Genomic DNA, 6,000 nt, shown 5'->3' on the forward strand with positions numbered 1-6,000 from the left:
GTGCCTTGATTGCTTTTGGCCTTTTGCATGTCAATATAAATTTTAGAAGTAGTTTGTCAAGTTCCATGAAAACTTTTGATTTTGATAAGATTGTGTGAATCTATAAATAAATTTGGGGAGAAGTTACATATTTTTACTACTGGGTGTTCCTTGAATCTGGTATTCTTCTCCATTACTTAGGTTGCCTTCAATGTCTCTGAACAAAGTTTTATGATTTTCTTTATAACGGTGTTGGAAATCTTTTATTAGATTTATTCTTAAGTAATTGGTAATGTTTAATGCTATTGTAAACAAAGGCTATTGTAAATGCTATCTTTTGTAAACTTAAATTTTGTAACTATTTGTTGCTGGTATATGGAGGAAATAGAGGTTTTGGACATTATTTTTCAGTGACTTTGCTAAACCTTTTTGTTCTAAATTTTAACAGTTTATTTGGATTTTTAAAAAATTATTTATTTATTTATTTGTCAGAGAGAGAGAGAGCATGAGCAGGGGGAGCTGCAGAGGGAGGGGGAGAAGCAGGCTCCCCGCTGAGCAGGGAGCCTGACACAAGACTCAATCCTAGGACCCTGGGATCATGACCTGAGCCAAAGGCAGATGCTTAACCAACTGAGCCACCCAGGTGTTCCAAGTTTATTTGGATTTTATATAAAAATCATTATCATCTGTAAATAATGACAGGTTTTTTTCCCTCTGCTTTAGTTTCTTATTTTTAATTTTTAAAAATTTCTTCATGAATGGGCCCTCCCCTACAACGTTGATTAGAAACAGTGATAGCCAGTCTTCCTTGTCCTGTTTCTGATTTCCAATGGAAAAATTTCAGCATTTAAATTAAGTATGATATTTGCTTTATGTTTTGTAAAGATTAAAGAAATTACCTTCTGCTCCTTGTTTGCTAAGAGTTTTATTTGGTTTAGTCATAGTATATGTGCTGCCGAAGCGAGCACTATTTGGTTTAGTCATAAATGGGTGTTAAATCTTTTTAAGTGTTTCATCTGCATCTATTGAGATGATCATGTGATTTTTCTCTAATTTGTTAACATGGTGAATTACATTACTTAATTTTTGAATATTAAACGAACCATGAATTTTTGGGATAAATACACCTTAATCATGACCTATTATTACTTTTATATGTTGCTAGATTAGGTTTGCTAATATTCTATTAGAATTTTTCCATCTGTATGCTGGTAAGTGAGTTTGGTCTATAATATTTTCTTCTTTTTTTTCTCAGTTAAAAAATTTTTAATTAATATACTTTGGTTTTTGGAGAAATTGAGCAGAAATTAGAGAGTTACTATATACCCTCTCCACCCACCCACAATTTTCCCTATTATTAATGTCTTGCATTAGTGTGATAGACATTTATTACAATTGTTGAACCAATATTGACACAGCATTTTTTTGGTAATAATCTTTTCTTATATTGTCATTGTCAAGTTTGGTATCAAAATTATGCTAGCCACATTAAATAAATTGGGCAATATTTCTTATTTTTCTATTCTCTGGAAGAATTTATACACAATGGAAATTGTTTATTCTTTGTAAGTTTGTGAGAACATAAGAGTAAAGTTGTCTAGGCCTGGGCAGGTTTTTTTTTTTTTTTTTTTACTGGTTTAATTTCTTTAATGGTTATAGGACTTTAGAGTTTTCTATTGCGTTTTTAAAACTTTTTAAAAAAGATTTATTTATTTATTTATTTATTTATTTATTTATTTATTTTAGAAAGAGAGAGAGAGCTTGTGTGTGCGTGTGCATGCCCATGCATGGGCAAGGGGAAGGGAGTGAGAGGGAGAGAGAGAATCCCAAGCAGACTCCTTGCTGAGTGTGGAACCCAATGCGGGGCTGGATCCCACCACCCAGAAATCATGACCTGAGTTGAAACCAAGAGTCAGATGCTTAACGGATTGAGCCACTCAGGTGCCCCTCTATTGCTTTTTATTGCTTTTGATGCCAATTTGATACATTGTATTTTTCTAGGATTTTTTTCTACTTCATTTAAATTTTCAAAATTATTGACAAAGTTGTCAATAATATGCTCTTATTTTTTGTTTATGTGTGCAGAATCAGTAGTGGTGTTCTCTTTTTTACTTCTGATATTTGTTATTTGTTCTTTTTTTCCTGAATAATATCATCAAAGTTTTGTCAATTTTGTTAGTCTTTTCAAAGGAGAAACTTTTAGCTTTGTTGGTTCTTCTTCGTTAGCTGTCCTCTATCTTTATTATTTCTTTCCTTCTATTCTCTTTAATTTTATTTTGTTTCTTTTTGTCTAATCTCTTGAGCTAAATACCTAGCTTATTAATTTTCAGTCATTATTTTCTAATATATTCAGTTTATATATTTCCTTCTAAGTACTGTCATGCTGCATCTTAAAGTTCTAATATTCAGGTTTTTAAATTATGACTCAGTTCAAATTATTTTCTAATTTCTCTCATTATTTATTTTTGACCATTTAAGTCATTTTATAATTTTTCCAACAGGCAAATGGAGATTTTGGAAGTTATCTTCCCACATTGTATGGGGGTCAGAAAACATTATCCGTATGATTTGAATCCTTTGAAATTTGTTGAGACTTGCTTTAAGACTCAGCATATCGTCAATTTTTTGTAAATGTTTCCATGTACTTGATAAGAATGTGCATTCTACAGTTGTTAGAGTCAGTATTTTATGTATGTCTATGAGATCACTTTGTTAATTGTGTTGTTCAAGTATTTTGTCCCTATTTTTTGTTTGTTTTATCACTTACTGAAATCTTTCAATATAATATGGATTTGTTTATTTGTCCTTGTTCAGCTTTTGGTTTACATATTTTGTAGTCACATTATCAGGTGCATATAATTCTAAAATTATATCTTCCTGGTGAATTGAAATTTTTATCATTATGAAATCTATTTTTTTAAAAGATTTTATTTATTTATTAGAGAGAGAGAGAGAGAGCACGAGCAGGAGGAGTGGCAGAGGCAGAGGGAGAAGCAGACACCACGCTGAGCAGAGAGCCTGACGAGGGGCTCAATCCCAGGACCCTGGGATCATGACCTGAGCTGAAGGCAGATGCTTAACCGACTGAGCCACCCAGGCGCCCCAAACCTCTTTATTTCTAGTACCTTTTCCCTTGAAGTTGATTTTGTGTTATATTTATATATATACACACCAATTTTACTTTGGTTATTATTTGCATTATTCCTATCCTTTTACTTTTAACTTTTCTATGTCCTTTTATTTTTTATTATTTTTTTAAAGTCTTATTTATTTATTTGAGAGAGAGATAGTGAGAGAGCAAGAAGTGGGGCAGGGGGGAGGGAGAGAGAAAATCTCCAGCAGACTCCCTGCTGAGCATGGAGCCTGATGTGGAGCTTAATCTTACGACCCTGAGATCATGACCTGAGCCAAATGAAGAGTTGGATACCTAACTGACTGAGCCACCCAGACATCCTTTCAGTGTCTTTTTAATTTATTTTTTTTAGTTTTTGAATACTTAATAACACTTTAGTAAGAAATCCCTTGGTAAGAAACCTAAGAAAAACACAATGAGATTAGGAGTATATATGACTGTCTTGGGTTCACTAAAAACAGTCACTTTTATAACAAGTTACATAAATCCTAATTAAGTATTAATTCAATTATCAGAATTCCTTGACAAAGAAACTTTAGAAAACTAATAACATGGAAATTCAGCAGCGCTGTAATGGTCACAGTTAATCTACAGGGAGTAAAAGTTTAAGAAATAGTTTTCACACTATGAAAATACATGAATTATTACTTTTGAATCTTATTCAAACTCTTAATGTTCATGTAATGGTTGGTAAATTTTAATAGATGGCTTACTATAGAACTGAACAGGATGCCTGGTATAAACCTTAAGACACAAGTGACAGCTCTGTGTGATGGTGTGTATAAATATGCCTTATGTGTTTTTATGTATTTTGCTGACTGGGGAAGATTCTGAAGCACAGATAGGTAATTGTCATCTCAAGACATCTTAATGTATTATTTTCCAACTTTTAAAATATCTTCAGAAAATTATGATCTTTGGCATATATGTTTATATCTACACTCATATACATACATGTATGCCATTATATATAATATACGTATATACATAAATGGATACACATACATAATGTTATGTGGCAGACAGCTTTTGTGCTATTCAATGTCCTTTTAAAATCCAGATTGAAAATCTTTGTTTCTTAAACTGGAACGTTTAGTCTGTTTGCATTAAATGTAGCTACTGATGTATTTTATTTGAGTCTATCATTTTATTTACTTATTTTTTAAATTTGACACACCTCATCTATTTCCTTGTTTGTTTCTCTCCAGATGGCTAAGTATATTTTTAAAAATAATTTTTCCCTTTATTATCTTGGTCGTTATATACTTCAGTTTTATTCATTTAGTTACTGACCTGTATATTACAATAATTTACTTACCTAAGTCTAACATTAATACAACTTTGCTCTTCTTTCAGGTAGTACAAGTAATTTAGTATTGCACTGCCCCTGTCCCCAGCTTTATTTTTTCCTCCATTTTGACTTTCTGGGTTATTTCAACTTTATTACTCCACAGAAATGGAGAAGGCAATTTAGGAAGACATAATAAATTTAATATTGTTTGATATAATCTTACAACGGTTTTAGCTAGAAATTCTAAATTTACTTACGTGTGTCTTCTTCTGAGTTTCAGAGTTGCTAAGGAAACTTTTCAGTCAGCCTATATAAATTTTTACATTTCTTCTTCTAAAGATTTTTAAATAAATGGTACATTCTAAAGGTGGATTTTTTACTTTAGCATCTTTATTGCATTGGAACAATTCCAGGCCAAATACAGCCACTTATCCCATGTAGCACTTGGTGGGCATGTTTGATCTGAAAACTTCTTTATTTCTTCTATTTTGGAAAAGTTTATGCCATGTCCTCAACATTCTTTTTGTGGCTCTCCCATTAGACGTATGTTGGAGACTCCCAATTGAGTCTCTATAGTTTTGAACTGCTTTTTTAAAATTATGTTTTTACTTCTTCATCTCACTTTCATAGTTTCTGCATAAATTTCCCAGTACACTTCTATTTTATTAATTCCCTCACCACTATCTATTTTGCCTATTAAAGTTGCTAAAAAGTTAAACTCTAATTTTTATTTCCAGGACTTCTAACTGGTTTTTAAAAAATGCCTGTTCTCCTTTCATTTTTGCTTGTTTTATTTCACAATTTATTGATTTTTTTCCATGAAAGTGTTATTACTTTATCTCTTTGAGTATCCTAAAGTCATGTTAAAATTCCTTTGTAATTTTCATTTTGTTGCTTCTTAGTTTTCCTCATGTGTTATAAACTTTTGATTTGTAGATTCATTTGAGGGCAAATATTTTTTCCCTTTGTCTTTCTTTGCTCACTCCTCTATTTTGTCACAGTTGTCCGTACATAGCCTCTGTTGTCCCCTGTTCAGAATCAGGTGGCAGGGACAACACACTGGTGATTCAGGGATAACACAGATCCACTTGCTTAGCCAGTGGCAGCTCAGCCCATATCCTGACTGTGAGGCTATCTGGCTTTTCTCAAGAACATGGGCACAGAGCTTTATATAAGCTGTAGCCCCAGGAAGCTCTCAGGTACAGCTCTTTCCAGCTTCCTTTCCATTCCAGTCTGTTATTTCAAGCAGTGGGACTGGCTCTGGTCTTCTGCTTCAGAGAGGGCACTTTTAGTCTCCATCATCATTAAAAATATAAGCTCCTGGCTGCCTTTCCCTGTTGCATCCACCTGGTTTATTGCTTTCTGTTAGGAGTTTCTTCTTTTGGAATGTAAGTTCCATAAGAGCAGGGACTTTGTTTTGTTCGGTACAGGGTGCTGTGACTTAAATTGGATGTCTATTACATAGTAGGTGCTGAATTAAAGCTTGTTAAATGAATGAATGAATGAATGAATGAATGAACAAACGAATGCTTGGTTACTGAACCACAGAGATGTTTGTCTCTTTTTAAGTCTGACTACATTTTTTAAGATTTCTGCT

The sequence above is a fragment of the Leptonychotes weddellii genome, chromosome 10 (assembly GCF_054177405.1).
Source record: "Leptonychotes weddellii isolate Sample4059 chromosome 10, ASM5417740v2, whole genome shotgun sequence".
NCBI classification, from domain to species: domain Eukaryota; kingdom Metazoa; phylum Chordata; class Mammalia; order Carnivora; family Phocidae; genus Leptonychotes; species Leptonychotes weddellii.